The sequence below is a fragment of the Schistocerca gregaria genome, chromosome 2, assembly GCF_023897955.1.
Source record: "Schistocerca gregaria isolate iqSchGreg1 chromosome 2, iqSchGreg1.2, whole genome shotgun sequence".
NCBI classification, from domain to species: domain Eukaryota; kingdom Metazoa; phylum Arthropoda; class Insecta; order Orthoptera; family Acrididae; genus Schistocerca; species Schistocerca gregaria.
In genome coordinates, this window is record NC_064921.1 from 202,666,408 (window position 1) to 202,689,282 (window position 22,875).

Below are 22,875 nucleotides of genomic sequence, written 5' to 3' on the forward strand. Positions count from 1 at the left end.
TACGTAAAGGTGTATGAAACTCTAGAATTTTCCAAATCTATTAAAAACTGTGGTAAAAATTGAGGTAATTAACTACAAAATTTGTGTTTTTTCTAAACATGAAGTTTAAAATACAACAGCTCACTCGTTTTTTCATAAATTAAATAAATTCTAGACTTTCATACACCTGTAAGTACGGTGCGTATGCTGTGCAAAATTCATCGAAGAATCTCTCTAACTTATGAAGAAAAGTGTACCTTTAGCAACAAATGCAGCCATTAGTAAGTGAAAAAATGATGAAATTTCGCACGTAAAAAAAATTTTATTTTGTTATATTTTCGAACTTCTACTGCTATGAGTATGAATTCTGAATCCTTCCTGGTCATCCTGACAAAGTTTTATGAATTTATTTGTAAAAGTATAGACAGTGGAAATTAAGATGTCCTGTGGTGCCTCTCCTGTTCCAAGTCGGCGAGTTTGACGTCTTACCCCCCTTAAACACGATGCACACAACAATGTACGATTTTGGTGTTACTTGAGGGCAACATTGTGTAATAAATGCTTATATTATCGTTATTCCTGAACTACGCATTTTTTTTTTTTTTTTTTTTTTTTTTTTTTTTTTTTTTGTTGCGAACCTTCGCGGGCGTACGGAGAAGGACTCACCAAAGTGTCATCGCAATCAGATGAATAGTTTAAGAATGCATAGAGGACACATATACAAAAACATTCATTTTTATTTATATAGATGAAAATCGTATACATCCGTGGCACACTAAAAGCGAGAGTAACGGTAATCTGTATTTTTTTTTTGGGGGGGGGGGGGGAAGGGTGACTGTAACAAATTGTAATCCTATCCAGAACCGAACCTTGGGTCCAGGTCTGGGTATGAACCATGCTTACACGGCGCTCCAGCGAAAAGTACTCGCATGACGCGGGTCACCTGTTGCGGCCGGCAGGCGGCAGCAGCGTCGCGCCTGCCGTGTCGCTCGGGCCTTGAGCAGGTGGTGGCCGCAACAGGTGAGTGGAAGTGCCGAAGACCAGCAGCGGACTGCAGAAAGTCGGCCGCCGCACCAGCTGTAGCAGCCGCGCCACACCGCACCACTCGGGCTTACAGCAGGTCAGTCACTCTCCGACGGCTACCGCTGTCACACGCATCTCTGCGTAGCGACGGGGGCGTATAAGGGAATACACAGCCTAACCAGTCTCTAAATATTGTTCTTTTTCATTATTATTTATTTACGACGCTTTTGAGACGCTTTGCTCCATAACACGCGTTAGTTCTGGTGTTTGGCTCTGGAGCATTTCTCCTGCAGACATGTGATGTTAAAGTATCTACAGTGCTGTGCATTTATGTAAAATGCCTCTCTAGCAAAGTGTATGAACGGCGAATGTGTTAAGCTCAAATTTAGTGCTCTTACGGAAAACGACGACGCACAGTATAGTAGATATCTCGACATCATTATTATCCCGGGAGCAATAAACGCGAGCCATACACCAAAAGTTGCCACCTGATAATGGAGTGAAAACTCCGAAACGTGACCTTCCTCTTCTTTGTGTTCTTTTTCTCCTGTGCCTTATTTCCAAGGCTGTTGCTAGGGGATTTGCCGCCCTAGGCACGAACTGAAAAAATGACGCTCCGTCGTTATACTACCATTGGTGTTCTCCATATGCGCCCCCACCCCTCTCCAACAACGCCACCTACAACCAACAGCACAAGAATATATTTTTTTATTTTTTTCCTCTATTTTTGAAATTTCCTAAAATAACTGGAACAAGAAGAAACAGTTTTGAGATACAGGCAATGTGTTTACTTTCGTCAAAGTAAGTAAAGACCTGGAATGAGATTTTCACTCTGCAGTGGAGTGTGCGCTGATGTGAAACTTCCTGGCACATTAAGGCTCTGTGCCGGACCGAGACACGAACTCGGGGCCTTTGCCTTCCGCTGGCAAGTGCTCTACCATTTTTTTTTTTGCATTGTGTTCGTTGTTGATCGTTATGTTTGGTTGTTGCAGGCGTCACATGACATCCGGTTAAGTTCGTTTGTTGATCCTTCCACTTAGTTTTTTTTTTATTACAGAGACCAACCAGCTCTCACTCCGAACACTCTGAGTTACCGTGCCGGCTCATCTGAGCTACCCAAGCACGGCTCACGCCCCGTCCTCACAGCTTTACTTGTGCCAAAGGTCCCGAGTTGACTCTCGGTCCAGCACACAGTTTCAATCTGCCAGGAAGTTTCATATGAGCGCACAATCCGCTGCAGAGTGAAAATCTCATTCTGGAAACATCCCCCAGGAGATGGCTAAGCCATGTCTCCACAATATCCTTTCTTTCAGGAGTGCTAATTCTGCAAGGTTCGCAGGAGAGCTTCTGTGAATTATGGAAGGTAGGAGACGAGGTACTGGCAGAAGTAAAGCTGTGAGGACGGGGCGTGAGTCGTGCTTGGGTAGCTCAGATGGTAGAGCACTTGCCCGGGAAAGACAAAGGTCCTGAGTTCGAGTCTCGATCTGGCACACAGTTTTAATTTGCCAGGAAGTTTCAGGTAAACACCTATTAAGCAACTTTCCGTATGCTTTTGGAAACAATTCGGTGTCTTATAAGTTTTCCTCTGTTTTCTCATTTGCTCAGTTTTTTCGCAGTTTTCTTTGAAATCTGCTCTTCACTGTTCTAAAGCGTCCTAGTCTTGCATAATGGCATCTGTCTTGGGGGTCTATCTTCATAATCTTGTTCCACCACTCTGAAGCTATTTGTGTCATATCAGGGTGCAGTCCCATTCTTTTCAGGTCGTTCATTCGGGTCCCAATCCACGTCGACGTACAGAACCTCTTTCTGGATATTTCTGTTCTTATTACACGGTTACGTTCACGGTGCATGTAATATCAGTACCAGTGTAAGGGATTCTCTTGAAGGTTTTCCGCTGTGTTTGTTACCTTAAATGAGCCTTCGATGTGGTCGTTTCTTATTCTGTGTTTTAGGGTCACTTATAGCGACCAGCGCAACACCCTTTACTATAATCTGGAGCTTCCGGTCGTTTAATTTTCGCAGAGAATCTGATCCATACTTTAGAGAAGGTCTTATTTTCGTTTGTATATAGTATATTAACAAAAATTTTCGGCTTTTGAGAGGTGGTAGTGTGAACCAAAACTAGAAAAACATATTCCGTATATATGGGCTCTAAAATACATCCCTTAAGAGCAATGGGCACTTCACCATCTTCGCTGCTGTGAAACGCATCTCTTCTACTGTCAGCTCTTTGCTTATACGAACGACCTACAGAAAGCAGTAAACAAATGGATTAACAAATGAGATCACATTGTTCTTGATTTATTTCAACATACAGGACATGGGCTCGATGGTTGCTTCGATTTGTTAGAGCATAGCAGAAGATAGTCTGCCTTTTCCAGTGTGGAATAACAGGTTTCCATTATACTGATAAGTGCGAAGATAAAACTGCAGTGTAAGAACCTCCCACAAACTTATCAGAACACAAAATAATTATCTTAGAAGTAATGCATACGCTGCTCTGACACAGAACTGTAAATAATGCTTGCAGTAACAAGACTAATTGATTTTTACTGCGTGCTGTATCAATGGACAATGACAAGGAATGTGTTTCAAAGCAAGGAAGATGAAAATATGCTCATATCTCTTAAGGTAAGCATTGTGCAATGTATGTTTAGTGGATATTTTTGTTTTGTTTTGGTCCTTACTACCACCTCGCAAAATATGGAATACTTTCTTAACACCCTGTATTTCCTTTGACTTTGAAAGGTGTTCCTACATAGCAAATGTCTCCTCCACTTTAATCATCCAATTTTACACGGTTTTATCGTATTCATCCGTGAGAGCTGTGGATATTCTTACCGAGCCGAAGACCTGAAGTGATCGGTTTTTGTTATAAGGACATAATCTAGACGTAGATGCAGCTTTCAGCTGGTCGCCATTCACGAGAAGTTGCAGTAAGCGTACTCCGTTTTAGTCCTACATACTCTCGAGTTCTAGAGCTGTGCTCCAAGCATTAAGATCGTGTTAAATTTATAGTAGGGGTCCAGATAGTAGAACTATGACACCAGCGTTTGAAAGTACACATGGAGTCGGTTTCTGTAGATGAGACATAATTAATGACCAGATTGAATACTAGTGAACCCTAGCTTTTAGCTTGAATTCATCGTTGTCAACTGCAGGGCTGCATGTTTTGTATTGATGTTCTAGTAGATGTTCTTGAGAATACAGACGTAGTCATCTGGGACGCAGCGCACGAAGATCCTGTTCTAGATTCATACAAAACGCGATGTAATTTACTGACTGGTTATCTTCTTATCTGTGTTTCAAACAGAGAATCCTGGAAAGGGCCTAGCAAATTTGTGTGCGTGTGAACTTGGGAGTACGTTGACAATTCGAGAGGTAAATGTGCATCGTGGCTTAATGACACAGGGGACCAGTTGGTTCGGTGTTCAGTCTGGTCTTACTGTTGATGTCAAGTTTAAAGATCGGAGAGTGGCTTGAACATGAAACAAGGAGAGGAATTCGTGTGGCGCCGACCTACAGACAATGACTTCGTTTTTCTCTTTGGCAATACGTTGGCAAGAAGTTGCATAAATGGCAACTGTGTGTAGAATGCGTTGAATGAAGTAGTAATACACGTTTTCGCCGTCATGTTCTACAGGACCCTACAGATGGGCTTGCATAACCCATACGTGTCGCAGCAGTAGCTGAATCCCATGGTGCGCCTCAGTACGCTGCCGAAGTAGCGCTGTGAGCTTCAGAGTAGCTCCTGCACAGTTTTCGAAGAACTTAAAAATTGTTACTGAAGAAATACATCAACCAGCCTCTTTTTATAAAGATTTATTTATGCCAAAACGTGTTCCGGACTTTCACTCATCTTCAGTTGGCATAACACATTTATATTTACATAAACAAAACTTATTTTGGACGATGTAACTATTTTATTCTTTAAATTGTGGCAGCCTTTTTTGGAATCTATATGAACAGCACCACACTCACATGGCAGGTGCTGCACTGTATCAGTGATGTTAATTATGTGTGTGGTATTCATGTAAGCGCGAAAACAAGGAGCCATTATTTAGACAAAATCAACAGATTTAAAAGTAATTTGCCGAGTATGCTAAAACAGTATTACACGGTCATTACTGTTTACAATAAATAGGGTGGTCCATTGATCGTAACCGGGTCAAATATCTCACGAAATAAGAGTCAAACGAACAGCGAGTAGTTCGCCTTCCGTAATGTTCACGCATGAATTGACAAAGCGCTGACGCATGTTGTCATGCGTTGTCGATGGATCACGATAGCAAATGTCCTTTAACTTTCCGAACAGAAAGAAATCCGGGGACGTCAGATCTGGTGAACGTGCGGGCCATAGTATGGTGCTTCGACGACCAATCCACTTGTCATGAAATATGCTATTCAATATCGCACCAACCGCACGTGAGATATGTGCTGGACATCCATAATGTTGGAAGTACATCGCCATTCTGTCGTACAGTGAAACATCTTGTAGTAAAATCGGTAGAAAATGACGTAGGAAATAAGCATACGCTGCACCATTTAGATTGCCATCGATAAAATGGAGACCAATTATCCTTCCTCCCATAATGCCGCACCATACATTAATCCGCCAAGGTTGCTGATGTTCCACTTGCCGCAGCCATCGTCGATTTTCCGTTGCCAAGTAGTGCATATTATGACGGTTTACGTTACCGCTTTTGGTGAATGACGCTTCGTCGCTAAATAGAACGCGTGCAAAAGATCTGTCACCGTCCCGTAATTTCCCTTGTGCCCAGTGGCAGAACTATACACGACGTTCAAAGTTGTCGCCATGCAATTCCTGGTGCATAGAAATATGGTACGGGTGCAATCGATGTTGATGTAGCATTCTCAACACCGACGTTTTTGAGATTTCCGACTGTCGCGCAATTTGTCTGCTATTGATGTGCGGATTAGCCGCGACAGCAGCTAAAACACCTACTTGGGCATAATCATTTGTTGCAGGTCGTGGTTGACGTTTCACATGTGGCTGAATACTTCCTGTTTCATTAAATAACGTAACTATCCGGCGAACGGTCCGGACACTTGGATGATATCGTCCAGGATACCGAGCAGCATACATAGGACATGCCCGTTGGGCATTTTGATCACAATAGCCATACATCAACACGATATCGACCTTTTTCGCAATTGGTAAACGGTCCAAATTAGCACGGATAACGTATCACGAAGCAAATAGCGTCCGCACTGGCGGAATGTTACGTAATAGCACGTACTTGTACGTTTGTGACTATTACAGCGCCATCTATCACAAAGCGAAAAAAGTGGTCCAACTAAAACATTTCATCAGCAGATTGAATGGCATAGTGGTCCAGCCGGAGGACATATTGATCAGCTTCGATGTGGTATCTCTGTTTACCATTGTTCCACTTAATGATGTATTGGAACAGCTGGATCGAATTTTTCCTGCCAATATTTCAGAACTGTTTAAGTGTTGTTTGACGACCACATACTTTAATTGGAATGAACAGTTTTATGAGCAAACGGATGGCGTGGCTATGGGAAGCCCCCTAAGTCCCGTAATTGCAAACTTCTTCATGGAGAAATTCGAAGAAAGCCCTTAGGTATTGCCAGCATAAAACCAAATGTGTGGTTCCGATACGTGGATGACACTTTTGTGCTGTGGAGACATGGTAGGGAGGAACTAAGCCGGTTCCACGAACATCTGAACAGTATAAACTCGAGAATTCAGTTTACAATGGAGGAGGAGGTAGACGGCAAATTACATTTCCTCGATGTGCTTGTTTTTAGAAACGAAAATGGTAGTTTGGGCCCCTCAGTATACCGCAAACCCACGCACACGGACCGTTATTTGCACCGGGATTCGAACCAGCACCCACAACTGAAGTGGGGTGTTAACAAAGACGTTAGCGGACAGAGCTAGAAATATTTGTGAACCTGAGTTGCTCGACGCTGAGATGGAACATCTCCACAATGCACTAATGAAGAACGGATATTCGTCCGCCGAAACAAAACGTGCGTCGAGGTAGCCACGCAGAAATCATACTGACGCACAGGCTACTGCAAAATCTAAGGTTTTCCTGCCGTTTGTTAAAAATGTAACGGAAAGAATAGGGAGGATCTTGACGAAGCGGAATATTACCGTAATCTACAAGCCCACCAGGAAGAACCAGGAATACCTTAAGCCTGCCAAAGACGCTCGCAAACCTTTGGAAATAGCTGGAGTGCATAGGATCCCATGCAGCTGTGGTGATGTTGATGTGGGTACCACTAAAAGAACTCTAAACGTTTGGAAGAGCACAAGGGAAATTCTAGAAGAGGAGAAACGGAACGATCAGCTGTTGTGGAGCATGCTTTCCAGCCAGGGAACCGCAATATTCGTTTCGAGCGGATACTACGAAAGGCAGAGAGAGGCAATCGAAATGGCTAAACACCCAAATAATTTCAACCGAAAGGAGGAGGGTGTGAAATTAATCGGTATATGGATGCCGGTGTTAAAGAAAATGTGTACCACCCGTCGACTACTGGGTAATGGCAACAGCGATCGACGGGGACGGACAGTGGCCAATTGCACTGACGTTTTCAAAACACGTGACGTCACACCGCAGCTTCCGCAGTCGGAGACGAAACGTTGGGAATTGAGACAAAATTCATCAACCGACCACGGCATAATAGCCCGGATAATTATAATGGACATGATATTTCCGGCCGTGAAAGTCTACATTTTAGTGTAGTCTGAACAGTGATTCTCGCCGGGTTTTCATCTGGCGTGAACCAGGAACCAGATACCAAACCCTTAATGTCCTTGAAGGGGACCTGTATGGAGGTCGTGGTTTGATGGTGTGGGGTGGGATTATTATTGGTGCACGTACACCCCTGCTTGTCTTTGACGGAGGAACTGTAACAGGTCATGTGTATCGGGAGTCATTCGCACCAGTATGTCCGCCTTTTCAGGGGTGCAGTGGGTCCCACCTTCCTCCTAATGGATGATAACGCACGGCCCCACCGAGCTGCCATCGTGGAGGAGTACCTTGAAGCAGAAGACATCAGGCAAGCGGAGTGGCCTGCCTGTTCTCCAGTCCTAAACCCATCGAGCATGTCTGTGATGCTGTCGGTAGACATATCCCTGCATGTCTTCAAACCCATACGATACTTCAGGAGCTCCGACAGGCATTGTTGTAAGAATGGAAGGCTATACCCCAGCAGCTGCTCGACAACCTGATTTGAGAGTATGCCAAACTGTTGTGCGGCCTGTGTACGTGTGCATGGTGATCATATCCCATACTGATCATACTGATGACAGGGTACATGCGCAGGAAACAGTGGCTTTCTGTAGCACATGTGTTTCGGGACGGTTTTCTCAACTTATCACCAATCCGTGGACTTACAGATCTATGTTGTGTGTGTTCCCTATGTGCATATGCTATTAGCGCCAGCTTTGTGTAGTGCCGCGTTATGTGGCACCGCATTCTGCAGTTATCCTTAATTTATGAGCATGAGCGTATATACATAATCTAGTGGATGAAACCGGAAGCTCTATGAGGCTTTCTTCAGATGTCTTTTCGAAGGCTGCAAAGCCAGAAGACTGTACTGAAAGGTAGAAAGATCAGTGGAAGATCTATGAGTGGTGCAGAGTCTTGCAGTTGGCCGTGAACGTAAATAAGTATAACGTACTGCGCGTAAATAGGCGATGTGTTCCATTGCTGTTTGGTTTTGCTATTGGTGAAAAATCTCTGGGAAGAGTCACTACTATTAGGTACCGGTACTTTGCAAAGCGAGAACCTGGGAGTGGTAAAGTGTCAGGCCACAAAAAAATATGACACTTTATCCAGAAAAAGACACATTTATCAAATAAAAAAGTTCTTGGTGCTGTTGTTACAATTAACAGGCAAAGATAAATGCAAGGAATGAACAATAAAATTTGAATTTTAAGTTGCGAATAGAAATGTATAATAGTGTAAACTTTGACCTCACTCAGCTGGACGTCCCACTAAATAATTCAGTAAAGCATTGTAGGGCTTCAGTTTCTAGTAAAACAGACAAAAACATTTTAACTAACACACGTTTCGAAATACATGCTCCAAGCATCAAAAACATATAATTAACAGTTCAGTTAACATCTATAAAAGGCAGGAAATCAGAACAGGCAAGGAAAAATTATAAAGCAATATGAAATGTAGACAGGGAAATATTACCTGACCGTTCATGAATAATAAAGTGAAATGCAAATCTTAGGTAAAGAACAGGTAGCAATGTACATAGGTTAACTTTAAATTGAGATTACTGAGGCTACTTTTACAGAAGAATGTACAGGGTGTTTCAAAAATGACCGGTATATTTGAAATGGCAATACAAACTAAACGAGCAGCGATAGAAATACACCGTTTGTTGCAATATGCTTGGGACAACAGTACATTTTCAGGTAGACAAACTTTCGAAATTACAGTAGTTACAATTGTCAACAACAGATGGCGCTGCGGTCTATAGTACGATATTTTCCACTTATCCACCATGCGTAGCAATAATATGGCGTAGTCTCTGAATGAAATTACCCGAAACCTTTGACAACGTGTCTGGCGGAATGGCTTCACATGCAGATGAGATGTACTACTTCAGCTGTTCAATTGTTTCTGGATTCTGGCGGTACACCTGGTCTTTCAAGTGTCCCCACAGAAAGAAGTCACAGGAGTTCATGTCTGGCGAATAGGGAGGCCAATCCACGCCGCCTCCTGTATATTTCAGATAGCCCAAAGGAATCACACGATCATCGAAATATTCATTCAGGAAATTAAAGACGTCGGCCGTGCGATGTGGCCGGGCACCATCTTGCATAAACCACGAGGTGTTCGCAGTGTCGTCTAAGGCAGTTTCTACCGCCACAAATTCACGAAGAATGTCCAAAGCGTGATGCAGTAATCGTTTCGGATCTGAAAAATGGGCCAATGATTCCTTTGGAAGAAATGGCGGCCCAGACCAGTACTATTTGAGGATGCAGGGACGATGGGACTGCAACATGGAGCTTTTCGGTTCCCCATATGCGCCAGTTCTGTTTATTGACGAAGCCGTCCAGGTAAAAATAAGCTTCGTCAGTAAACCAAATGCTGCCCACAAGCATATCGCCGTCATCAATCCTGTGCACTATATCGTTAGCGAATGTCTCTCGTGCAGCAATGGTAGCGGCAATTTCGAAAGTTTGTCCGCCTGAAAATGTACTGTTGTCCCAAGCATTTTGCAACAAACGGTGTATTTCTATCGCTGCTCGTTTAGTTTTTATTGCCGTTTCAAATATACCGGTCATTTTTGAAACACCCTGTATAAAAAATGTAAACAAGAAATGCCCCGGGGCTTTACTTAAAGCATCCTTCAAAATTGATCTTGAGTTCCAAATGCGGTTATATAACGGCAGGACAAATGATGTTCGTAAATTACGAACTAGGCTCAAAGCTGATAGACAGAAATAACAGTGACATAACCAGCGTAAGTTAGTCTTGCCAGTAAACATTTTAAATAAAACTGGAGTTAAACCTAAAGCACAGAGTATAAAAAAACGCGATTCACGGCTTCGAATAGCATTTTGTACAGTCTACACAGAAAGGAGCTCACCAATCAAGTCCACGCACCTCAGAAACTCTACTTTGTCTGTGATTTCTGTAGATATAAATGACAGACCAAGCTACAGGCCCGCCTGCCGCCAAATCCGAGCGATCTGCTTCTTGCGCATATAAGCTGTTAGGTTAGCAACACAGACTCGCTTAAAATGATATTCAGTTACGGAAGTTGCTCAGAGCGTCCATGCCCCACATAACTGCCAGCACCTGTCCTTCGAGCTGATGCGGATCGCCGTGAATTCGGTGCTGAGAACACGCACCTGTCCTCAGGCGAGGCAGGATGCTGGAGGTTGCTTAGCTGCAGGCAAAGAGGCTATATCACGCTTCCGATTACAAATCGGGACAGCGCAAGGGTCAGTATAACCGTTCGTATCAGGCTAAATTGGAACGGCCGGCCGCGGTGGTCTCGCGGTTCTAGGCGCGCAGTCCGCAACCGTGCGGCTGCTAAGGTCGCAGGTTCGAATCCTGCCCCGGGCATGGATGTGTGTGATGTCCTTAGGTTAGTTACGTTTAAGTAGTTCTAAGTTCTAGGGGACTGATGACCTAAGCAGTTGAGTCCCATAGTGCTCAGAGCCATTTTTTAAAAATTGGAATGGTCACATAAAACAAATGGCAGGAAAAGCAAATGTTAGCTTCAGATTCATTAGAAGAATCTTAATGAAATGTAATTCATCAACGAAAGAAGTGGCATCCAAAATATGTGTTCGACCGACTCTTGAACATTGTTCCTCAGTGTGTTGGATTTATAGCAGAAATGATGAATATCTAACGAAGAATGGTAAATCTCGTCACGGGATCGTTTAGTTAGCACGAGGGCGTTAAGGAGATGCTCAACAAGCCCCTGGCAGGCGATACAGAAAAGGCGTTGTGTACGACGGAAAATGAAATTATGAGAGCGTGAGGCCAAAAAAGTAGCCCAAGAATGGAAGATTGCACATATTACCGCCATACGTAAGAAAGGGAGCTGGAAAGATCCGACTACATACAGGGGAATAAGAGTAAAGGCTTCGGTGAGTAGGTTGTTCAGTGGTACAGTAAAGAACAAATACGAAGAAGCTGCACACGTTGTATCGCAGGAACAGTCGTGCTGGGAAAATCTGCGCTGATGACATTGGGTTGGTGGGTTGGGTTGTTTGGTGGAGGAGACCAGACAGCGAGGTCATCGGTCTCGTCGCATCGGGGGAGGACGGGGAAGGAAGTCGGCCGTGTCCTTTCAAAGGAACCATCCCGGCATTTGCCTGGAGCGAATTAGGGAAATTACGGAAAACCTAAATCAGGACGGCCGGACGCGGGATTGAACCGTCGTCTTCCTGAGTGCGAGACCATCTTTTGTGTACGCCAGATGTGTCAGAAAATGTTCGGAAAAAGCAACATCGCCTTTATCTGTTTGTTGGTTTAGAAAAGGATTATGATTCTGTGCCAAGGAGGTTACTATGGACAGCACTGGAAAAGATTGGGGTGGACGGTGAATTAACAGCGTTGATGAAAAGAATTTGCCACCAATGCGAGACATCTGTGAAGGTTGGTTTAAGATATCCTAGAGTATTAAAACAAGTAAAGGATTAAGACAAGGATGATCTATGTCATCATCCTTATTTAAGTTGTTCTTGGATACGGAAATAGACAGTGCAGAAGTTTGGGTGCGACAGTACAGCATCAGAATTTTCATTCGTTACTCTTTGTTGACAATCAAGTACTTATGCCTCAGGATGAGGATGATGCCATGTATAAAATGAGAAAGTTAATGCTGGCCGCGGTGGTCTAGCGGTTCAGGCGCGACTGCTACGGTCGCAGGTTCGAATCCTGCCTCGGGCATGGATGTGTGTGATGTCCTTAGGTTAGTTAGGTTTAATTAGTTCTAAGTTCTAGGGGACTGATGACCACAGCAGTTAAGTCCCATAGTTCTCAGAGCCAGTTGAACCATTTTTGAGAAAGTTAATGGATACTTATTTACAATGGGAGCTAACAGTCAGTACAGATAAAACATCTTGTTGTTGGAATTGGGCAAGGCGAGGATTTGGATTATGAGTTTGGCCGGGTAATAAATGTAGAAGTGTTCAAGTATCTGGGTTCACTTGAACATTGTGACTTGGGCATATCCCATAATTCGAGCGAGGATAGTTATTACATCATTAAATGGTATCTTTTGGAGTCGATTCATACCCAGATGAACAAAGAAAGTAGTGCTTCCTGTTGCGGTTGAAAGCATTCTGACATATGGTTCAGAGTGCTGGACACAGAACGAGAGACAAAGGGGGAAACTGGGGCTGCCGAAATGGGCGGGTTACGCCGTATCATGAGAGCGACCCGTTGGATCGACTGTGGAATGAAAACGTAAGAATGGAGATGGATGAAGTGGAACCAGTCACAGATAGGACTGATCCTTCGAGCAATGAACTGGTAAGGACACGTCCGACAGATGGAAGTATAGCGGAAGCCGCAATGTTTGCTCAACCTATCACCGTCAAGGAGAAGGACCCGAGAGAGCCCGAGGGCAACCTGGAGGACTAAAAAAAAAATGGCTCTGAGCACTATGGGACTTAATATCTATGGTCATCAGTCCCCTAGAGCTTAGAACTACTTAAACCTAACTAACCTAAGGACATCACACAACACCCAGCCATCACGAGGCAGAGAAAATCCCTGACCCCGTCAGGAATCGAGCCCGGTAACCCAGGCGTGGGAAGCAAAAACGCTACCGCACGACCACGAGATACGGCCGGAAGACTACAGCCAGAGCCGTGGAAGGGAGAGGCCTTCCGCAAGAAGAGCGGCAAGATAGACTTTTGTGGCATCTGAGAAGAGGCAGCTAGTGATAAGTGGACACGTCTGCTAAAGTAAAAATGAAAGTAAAATGGAAGAAGAGGTGATCAACATACCACTTTCTCCCACAAACATCGCCCGAAATCACGACGAAGAAATATCACGGAAATGAGAGATCATACAGAAGTTTTGCGATAATCGTTCTTATTACACACTATTCGCTAATGGAACAGACCCGCGCTACCACACCATAGTGTGGCTTCCGAACTGCAGCTGTAATTTTAGAGTGAAAGGAAGTTGCAGCATCCAAAGACAAAAACGTATTTACGGAGATGCAAATAACATTATGCCAACTGAAGATGGATGATACACAGCCACGTAGCTGACCCACCATTAACAACGATAAACTAATCTTAAAAATTACGATTTATGCTAGGAAGGTCACACGTGACACATTCCGGAAAGTATTGTTCCACGAAGCTTGCTCAAATGACTTATGGACGAATGATATAGTACAGAGTGAAATATATGATACAGTGTAAGTTACATTTGGGAAAGGAACACAACGGTGAATTGTCTCCACGATATTCTGTCTCCTGTCTCTACATCCGAGACTTTTAGGAGCGCTTCCACAGAATTTGCAAACGTAAAAGGAGTTAAGTGGCAGCTCCCAGCTAAGATTCGATTGCGAGAGGTGTGTTCAGTTATCTGGGTAGGTAGTGTGTTGCCTCTAAAACGTAAACCGCCTAGTTCGAGCCCCGGCACAGTACTGAGTTCCTACTTTTCAGTAAGGTTCATAGTAGCTTACTCCTCTGCACAGTGAAAGTTTCACACGGCCTGCGAATATACTGTTACAATATTACAGTATTCACAGTGCGTAAAAGCGGCACATAAGAGGATAAGCAAACCTGTAACTTGTGAGCATTTCGTTGAAGATTTGCCTTTTAGCCAGCCGTTGTAGCCGAGCGGTTCTAGGCGCTGCAGTCTGGAACCGCGCGACCGCTACGGTCGCAGGTTCGAATCCTACCTCGGGCATGGATGTGTGTGATGTCCTTAGATTAGTTAGGTTTAAGTAGTTCTAGGTTGTAGGGGACTGATGACTTCAGAAGTTAAGTCCCATAGTGCTCAGAGCCATTAGTCTTTTTAAATTTCTTCCTCATTGCTGTTTTCTACGTACTCTGATGTCTAGGTGACCACTGCAGACTATACCTAATTACAGTGCTAATTGAAATAAATTTTATAGGAGTAAGTAGGTATCGAGTTTTAGGATCTCCATCATCAAGGAATCAGTAGTAGTCTGATTATCTAAGAACCTGATCGATCGGGACGGTCGTTCCACTTAGATATCACATGGAGCTCTACCATTGGGAAACTTAAAGGACGTGTTGCCACGTTTTCCATGCGATCGATCTGATACCAGTCAAGGCGAGCTTTCGCCGCAGAGGCGGTTCACAGCAACGAACGGACTTACAGCCTGCGCGTAAGTGGCGCTTGCGCAGTGACGAGTGCTTCACTCATATACCGACAGGTTCTTAAGAGGGGGAGCTCTATGTACTTTCAGTGCTATACACGTGAAGACGGCAGGAACACTTTGCGCCGAAATTTGTAGCCATTGGTGGTGGTAAGTTCTATCTCTTGTCTCATTTCTGTGTTTCATATTTTGCATGTCAGTGTGCAGCCTTTGACTGTCCTGAGAAATTTGATCCCAGCTGATGTAATTTTCCTTCTGTCTTTCTTCGAGAGTACCCACATTTCACTTCCGGATAATACTTTCGGTACTGTCATTGTTTTATAAAACTTCAGTTTTCTTTTATGGTTTTTCATTTCGGAGTTCCACGAATTATTCCACATATCTGTTTAAATAAGCAAAGTGTGATGTCCTTAGATTAGTTGGGTTTAAGTAGTTCTAAGTTCTTAGGGACTGATGACCTCAGAAATTAAGTCCCATTGTGCTCAGAGCCATTTGAACCATTTTGAACCACACCTAAAAAGAGTGCCAAACACATTTACATTTTCAAAATGTATCCAAGACGTATTCTGCTGCATGTAAACGTAAACCCACCACAAAAACACAGCAAAAATTCGCTGACCTATGGCAATTTAGTCGTAGGACCTGACAGACAGGTGGGACAATGCGCTAGGAGCGTTACATCGAGAACATTTTTGTAAATAGATGTAAGTCGGAAAGGGCCGCTCTATATCTGCATCTACCTGACTACTCCGCAATTCGCACTTGAGTGCGTGGCAGAGATTCATTGAACCATCTTCAGATTATTTCTCTACCGATCCATTTTCGAAACAGCGCTCGGGAAAACGAACACTTAAATTTCTCAGAGCGAGCTCTAAATTTCTTTTATTTTACTACGATGAATGTTTCTTCCTTTGTAGGTTGACGCCAACAAAATATTTTCGCATTCGGAGCAGAAATTTGGTGATTGAAATTTAACGAAAAGTGCTCGCCACAACGAAAAACAACTTTGTTTTAATTATCACGATTCCAACTTAATTATCATATCTGTGACACTATCTCCCCTATTTAGCGATAATATATAACGAGTTGCCCTCCTTTGACTTTTTCGATGTCCTCAATCAGTGCTATCTGGTACGTATCCCACACGTCTCAGCAGCACTCCATAACAGGGCGGACAAGCATAGTGTGGGCAATCTGTTTATAAAACCTGTTGCATCCTTTGTTCCGCCAATAAAACGCAGTCTTCAGTTAGCCTCACTCGCCACGTTGTCAGTGTGGTAGTTCCAATTTAAATTGTTCGTAATTGTAATGCCTAGGTATTTACTTGAATTAACAGCCTTTAGATTTGTGTGCTTTATTGCGTAACCGAAATTTAACAAATTCGTATTAGTACTCATGTGAATGACCTCACACTTTTCTTTGTTTGGAGTCACTTGCCAAATTTCGGACCATACAGATGATAAATCATTTTTCAATTGGTTTTGGTCTTATCATGACTTTAGAAGATCATAAAGGACAGCATCAGTTGCAAAAAATCTAAGAGGGCTTCGCAAATCGTCCCGTACATTATTTATATAGTTTAGGAGCAGTAGGCTGTCTAAAACACTTCCTTGTGGAACGCCAGATATCACTTCCGTTTTACTGGACGTCTTACCATTAGTTACTACGAAATGTGACCTTTCTGATAGGAAATCAGGAATCCAGTCGCACAACTGAGACGATACTCGATAGGCAAGCAATTTGATTCGAAGCCGCTTGTGAAAATTTGGAAATTTGTGGTAAGTTCTTATGGGACCAAACTGCTGATGTCATCGGTACCTAGGCTTACACACTACTTAATCTAATCTTAACTTATGCGAAGGGCAAAACAGACGCCCATGCCCGAGGGAGGACTCGTACCTCCTACGGGGCAAGACGCCCGAACCGTGGCAACGCGCCCCAAACCGTTCGGCTGCCCCGCGCGTCCCGCTTGTGAGGAAGGGTGTCAAAATCCTTTTGGAAGTTTAGAGATATGGAATAAATCTGAGTACCGGGGTCCATACCACTCATTACTTCGCGTGAATAAAGAGCTAGTTGTGTTTCACGAGAACGATATTTCCGGAATCTTCCCTATTTGTCAACAGATCGTTTCTTTCGACGTCATTCTTAGTGTTCGAACGCAGTGTATGTACCAAACTCCTACTGCAAATCGATGAAAATGATGTGTGTCGGTAAATCAGCGTATAATTACTAGTATTTCCTTTCCTGAGTGTTGGTGTGACCTGTGCAACTTCCCAGACCATAAGTACGGATCTTTCGTCGAGCGAGCGGTTGTTTATGACTAGTAACTATGGAGCTATTGTGTCAGCCTACTTTGAAAGGAACGTGACTGGCATACAGTCGGGACGGGAGGTCTTGCCACCGCTATTGAGCTGCGGCCATAAGGCGACACGGCAATCCTGATTTAGGTTTTCCGTGATTTCTCTAAATCGCATCAGGCCAATGCCGGGATGGTTCCTTTGAAATGGCACGGCCGATTTCCTTCCCCATCCTTCCCTCACCCGAGCTTGCGCTCCGTCTCTAATGACCTCGTTGTCGACGGGACGTTAAACACTCATCTCCTCCTCCATAAGGCGACAGCCAGTGTTCGATGTGCACGTAGAAGTTTGTACGGCAAGGGAAAGCGTTTAGTTCGGCTACTGCTGTGTTACGCTGTGGTTAGTCACGACTGGTAATCTACTGTATTTGTTACAATAATAGTTCATTCACCCTCTCTGGAAACTACCATAAAATATGTCGCATTTACATTCAGTTAAGAATAACATTCCATCTTACAGTACCACATCTCGACTACAGTGTTATTTCTGCAGGACAGTGTATCATCATAAGAAATTAATGGCGTTACGATACTTTTAGGGAAGTCAGTTCCCTGTAAACGTCAGAGAAGGTTTTCTTCTAACGTAATCTCAGCTAAAGAGAGAAATTTCAAGTTTGTCTTGCTTTGACTGCTCACTTGAACGCGTCACCTTCTTCATCTACATCTACACACACTCCACAAGAGACCGTACTGTGGGTGGAGTGGGTACCCTGTACCACTAATGACTTTCTTTCCAGTTCCACTTGGGAATGGAACGGAGGAAAAACGACTATCTATAAGCCTCCATATGAGACCAAATTCCTCTTCTCTCCGAAGTTCTTACGCGAAAGGTACACTATTGGCCATTAAAATTGCTACACCACGAAGATGACGTGCTACAGACGCGAAATTTAACCGACAGGAAGAAGATGCTGTGATATGCAAATGATTAGCTTTTCAGAGGATTCACACAAGGTTGTCGCCGGTGGCGACACCTACAACGTGCTGACATGAAGAAAGTTTCCAACCGATTTCTCATACACAAACAGCAGTTGACCGGCGTTGCCTGCTGAAACGTTGTTGTGATGTCTCGTGTAAGGAGGATAAATGCGTACCATCACGTTTCCGACTTTGATAAAGGTCGGGTTGTAGCCTATCGCGATTACGGTTTATCGTATCGCAACATTGCTGCTCGCGTTCGTCGAGATCCAATGACTGTTAGCAGAATATGGAATCGGTGGGTTCAGGAGAGTAATACGGAACGCCGTGATGGATCCCAACGGCCTCGTATCACTAGCAGCCGAGATGACAGGCATCTTATCCACATGGCTGTAACGGATCGTGCAGCCACGTCTCAATCCCTGAGTCAACAGATGGGGACGTTTGCAAGACAACAACCATCTGCACGAACAGTTCGAAGACGTTTCCAGTAGCATACACTATCAGCTCGGAGGCCATGGCTGCGGTTACCCTTGACGCTGCATCACAGACAGGAGCGCCTGCGATGGTGTACTCAACGACGAACCTGGATGCACGAATGGCAAAATGTAATTTTTTCGGATGAATCCAGGTTCTGTTTAAAGCATAATGATGATAGCTCCAGTGTTTGATGACATCGCGGTGAACGCATCTTAGAAGCGTGTATTGGTCATCGCCATACTGTCGTATCACCCGGCGTGATGGTATGGGGCGCCATTGGTTACATGTCTCGGTCACCTCTTGTTCGCATTGCCGGCTCTTTGAACAGTGAACGTTACATTTCAGATGTGTTACGACCCGTGGCTCTACCTTTCATTCAATCCCTGCGAAACACTACATTTCAGCAGGATAATGCACGACGCATGTTGTAGGTCCTGTATGGACCTTTCTGGATACAGAAAATGTTCGACTGCTGCCCTGGCCAGCACATTCTCCACATCTCTCACCAATTGAAAACTTCTGGTCGATGGTGGCCAAGCAACTGGCTCGTCACACTACGCCAGTCACTACTGTTGATGAACTGTGGTATCGTGTTGAAGGTGCATGGGCAGCTATATCTGTACACGCCATCCAAGCTCTGTTTGACTCAATGCCCAGGCGCATCAAGGCCGTTATTACGGCCGGAGATGGTTGTTCTGGGTACCGATTTCTCAGGATACATGCACCCAAATTGCGTGAAAATGTAATCACATGTCTGTTCAAGTATAATATATTTGCCCGATGAATACCCGTTTATCATCTGCATTTCTTCTTGGTGCAGCAATTTTAATGGTCAGTAGTGTACTTTGGTGGAAGTAGGATCGTTCTGCAGTCGGCTTCAGATGTCAGTTCCCTAAATTTTGTCAATAGTGTTCCTCGAAAAGAACATCACCTTCTCTCCAGAAATACCCATTTGAGCTAATTTTATATGTAAATGTGCTCTTTAGCACACCGCTCTCTTGCTGCTGATTGGCTCTACTTTTATAGCTGTGGCTCCACAACAGTGCATTTCCGACCTGCGCTTATGTGGAATTTATGTATTTAGCGTATGGCTAATACAGACATATCATGAAATTAAAGTACCTATACGTATGTACATATTGACACACAAGAAACTTAAGATTGTCTTTACAACTGAATATCCAGTCCTTCAATCCAGCGCACATCATCTGGAGTTGCTAGCAGGAAGTCCTCTTTGGCGCCGTGATAGGCTCGAATCCTGCATTCACTGACAATGTGAACAGTCTGGTATGGAGCCCCGCAGTCACAAGCTGGATCAGGCCGCTTCTTCCACTTAAAGAGAGCATCCCTGCATCTGCCATGGCCGGTACGCATTCTGTTGAGAGTAGTCCAGGTCTGGCGTGGTAAGTTTAGCACCTGAGAAGATGTTATGCAGGTACATATCTGTCACGGCTTCCCACCGACCTTTCCATTCTTCAAGAGGTTTGAATTTATTAGCAACCATATCAGCAGCATCGCACAGAGTTGGATGGCGTGATTTCAGTCTCTTGCTATTTAAAAGTGGCAGGTCGCTAAGCATGGGTAGATTAGAATTCCTGGAGATCTTGTAGAATGCTCCCATAAGGGCATTACATCTGCGTAGATCAGGAGGCATTATACCGGTTAACAATGGAAGCTAATAAACTGGAGTAGATCTGATTGCGGTAGATATTATGCGCATTGTCGTATACAGCTGCATATCAACAAACCTTGTATGATGACTGTTCATCCAAACAGGTGCACAATACTCAGCACTTGAGTATACCAAGCCCAGAGATGAAGTTCGCAGGGTGGTTGCTGAAGATACCCAGGTGGTTCCGCATAGCTTATGGAGGATGTTGTTTCGAGTCCTCAGCTTTTGAGCTAAGTTAAGAAGGTGTTGTTTGAAGCATGATGACACCAAGATATTTTGGGTTCCAATTATGAAGAAGAATTCTGCCTCTGAAACTTACTTCCAGTTTTACGTTCGCCAACCGGTTATTTAGATGGAAGCAACACACTTCTGTTTTACTAACACTGGGTTGGAGCCTCCAGATTTTGAAATAATTATCTAATGCATACAGGTCATTGGCTAGAATCTCTTCTGTTGTCTTCATTTCCTGGTGTTTTACGGCTAGAGCCAGGTCATCGGCATAGCAGTATTTTCTGGACGAAGTGCCAGGTAGATCAGATAGATATATGTTGAACAGTAAGAGTGAGAGAACTGATCCTTGAGGCAATCTGTTGTTCAGGTTCCTCTCCTTACTTAAGTTGCTTTCACTGATTACCTGGGACTTCCGGTCACTTAGCATGCTGTTAATCAGTCGAGCCATTGTTCTGCAGGGTATGATGCGGAGAAATTTGTAGATAAGGCCTTTCCTCCACATAGTGTCGAAGGCGGCACTTAGATCAACAAATGCCACAGATGTTTTCCGCTTCATTTGGTATCCTGACTCTAATACTTGGTCGCAGCAGCTACGCCCTGGTCTGAAGCTTGCCTCTGGGTCACCACTTTGCTGGAAGTGTTGGTACAGTGTTTCACTTTCATCATTTCATCCTGGAACAAATTCTTTTCAGTATCCTCCTGGCATACACTTTTTAGCTGTTGCTTTTACTGCACCAATGAAGCGTTGATAGTTATTATGTGATGGTGTTATCCATCTAATGGTCTTATCCCGTTCCGTTGAAAACTTCATCCAGTCAGCTTTCTGGAAATTCCATCGATCGTACGGAGTTGATCGTATGACAGGAATCGTGCAGCCAATTTTTATTATTACAGGTCTGTGTTGGCTGTGAGGAAAGGCATCTGTCACTTTCCTTGTGGTGTTGATGGGAAGCCAGTTTCGTTGCAGCATAAGTCAGGATTTGAATCCTTGTCCCAAGCAGCTGACCTGAAAGTGCCTTGATCTTTGGCATCAAACACTAGATGAAGATTATTCTCTTCAACCCATTCTGCAAGCATGCTCCCATTTTCATCATTTTGAGAGTACTTCCAAAGTTCGTGGTGACTATTGAAGTCTCATATGTAAATTGCAGGATGTTATGCTGTGTGTAGGACAAAATCAGGCCATGTTGTTTTGCGTGGTTTGTAAAGATTTGTAATAGTAATGCCGTTCAATTGTATGACAACTGTATGTATATTTGTCTCCACACTTGTAGAAATCAGTGAAGCTTCGTTTATGTCGTTACGAATATACGTAGCAATTCCATACACCTCGTGGTAAGTTACACCAAGTGCAGAATATCCAGGAATTAGACCTCGGCTTCGGAATATTTCTTCGCTGGAAACACGAGTTTCCTGAATGGCGACGACATCGATATTGTTGTCCAGCAAAAATTTTGACAGGTAGTCACACTTTGCCCTGCTAATGCTTTCGATATTCAATTGAAGGAGTCGGATAGTTGGTCCAATGTTTCTTGTTAATGAGCTCTGAAAAGAACTGTTTCTGCTATTTAGTTGATATGTCATTGCCAGGAGATCCTATGGATAGTCTGGCTGCCTGTAATCACTGTTGCTCAATTAGCACCACTCAGGAGGCACGTGTAGGGTATTTTAAGGTTAAACCTACGGACGTGAGCAACACTACCTCCCATGTGGAATAGTTTGATCGATTCGACGTCCTCCAGTTGCAGGTTGTCTAACGGCTTCCAAGGGTAATAAAATTTGATTCCCAACATTTCGCCTAGTTATTGACCGAACTGAAAAATCTGAAATATTGTAAATCTTCTCATTCAGTGGCGCTCGTAGGACCGATACTGTGAGCGTAACGTGCAGGGGATGGATAGTGGAGAGTGCTATCTGCCTGCTACACTCAGGCGCTCATCACACAAACGATGTGTTAACTGGTGTAAGCCTCATGTTGCCTGAACCCGCAAATTTGTAAATGCCGTTGTTGAAAATGTTCTGTGATTCCAAAACTGTTAAACACAAATGACAACAAGCGTTATCAGTCGTTTGTCATGTAAATTAAATTTCCTACCGGATACACACCGATGAGCCGAAACATTATGACCACTGCCTATCGCGAGGTTGAACTCCTGCTGGTGGAGTTACGGACACGTGGCGCAGTAAGGAAAGAATGTAAGCGGAAGAGAGACGAATGGGCAGTCATTATAGCGAAGATACGAGCCGCAAATGCGGAAATCCACTGATAGAAGTGGTTTTGACAAAGGGCGCATTGTTGTGGCGGTGCGGCTGGAAACGAGAATCTCTGAAACGGCGAAGCTGGTCGCCTTTTGGCGAAATACCGCCG

At 43.9% G+C, this 22,875-nt stretch overlaps 1 protein-coding gene across 1 annotated transcript in view; it reads left to right on the plus strand.

Moving 5' to 3' along the window:
* The first annotated feature begins 943 nt into the window (after positions 1-943).
* LOC126336687 (high-affinity choline transporter 1-like) overlaps positions 944-22,875 on the plus strand; it is a 347,185-nt gene continuing 325,253 nt past the window's right edge. The window contains exon 1 of the mRNA XM_050000635.1: positions 944-1,099. The gene's annotated coding sequence lies outside the window, so the exon portion shown is untranslated. The remainder of the gene's footprint in view (positions 1,100-22,875) is intronic.